This window comes from Kryptolebias marmoratus, linkage group LG15 (genome assembly GCF_001649575.2).
Source record: "Kryptolebias marmoratus isolate JLee-2015 linkage group LG15, ASM164957v2, whole genome shotgun sequence".
In the NCBI taxonomy this organism is placed as follows: Eukaryota; Metazoa; Chordata; class Actinopteri; order Cyprinodontiformes; family Rivulidae; genus Kryptolebias; species Kryptolebias marmoratus.
In genome coordinates this window covers 963515-964359 of record NC_051444.1, presented here as the reverse complement: position 1 = coordinate 964359, position 845 = coordinate 963515, and positions in this window count along the sequence as shown.

The following is an 845-nucleotide window of genomic DNA, read 5'->3' as shown; positions in this document are numbered from 1 at the left end:
CAGGAGCTAACAGGCTAACAGGAGCTAACAGGCTAACAGGCCAGCAGGAGCTAACAGGCTAACAGGAGCTAACAGGAGCTAACAGGCTAACAGGAGCTATCAGGCTAACAGGAGATAACAGGCTAACAGGCCAGCAGGAGCTAACAGGCTAACAGGAGCTAACAGGCTAACAGGAGCTAACAGGCTAACAGGCTAGCAGGAGCTAACAGGCCAGCAGGAGCTAACAGGAGCTAACAGGCTAGCAGGAGCTAACAGGCTAACAGGCTAGCAGGAGCTAACAGGAGCTAACAGGCTAACAGGCTAGCAGGAGCTAACAGGATTAAACTGGCAGCTGTCTGATGAGAACCAGCCTCAGAGACTCAGGCTGTCCTCAGCAGCCCGTCCTCTGGAAACCTCCTGTCCTCTGGAAACCCCTTGTCCTCTGGAAACCCCCTGTCCTCTCTTCCCCCCATCACCACAGCCTCCTGTCTCCTAATGCAGTGCATCCTCCCTCCCCACCCGCTGCACCTGGCCTATAAGGATGAGCAATGAGTGAGAGGAAAGTGTGGATTAGCTGGGGGCACACGGTAGTCATTACCGGGCTAAAGTTCTGCCAGCGTGCTTGATGAGGGGGAACAACGGAGCCTCGCCCCGAGACACTCCATTAAACTGCCCCTCTTTGTCTTTCTGTCTGGTTGGAACACAAAGCAACCCCTGCAGAGAGCTCCACGTGTCTCTGTATCTGGGTCCCTGAACTCGACACCTGGGCGACGGTGTGGGCCCCAGAGCCGCCTCTCTGTGCTCCGTAATCATCCATCAAACAGGAATCTTTGCTTTTAAACTCTTTCTGATAAACAGTGGGGGAA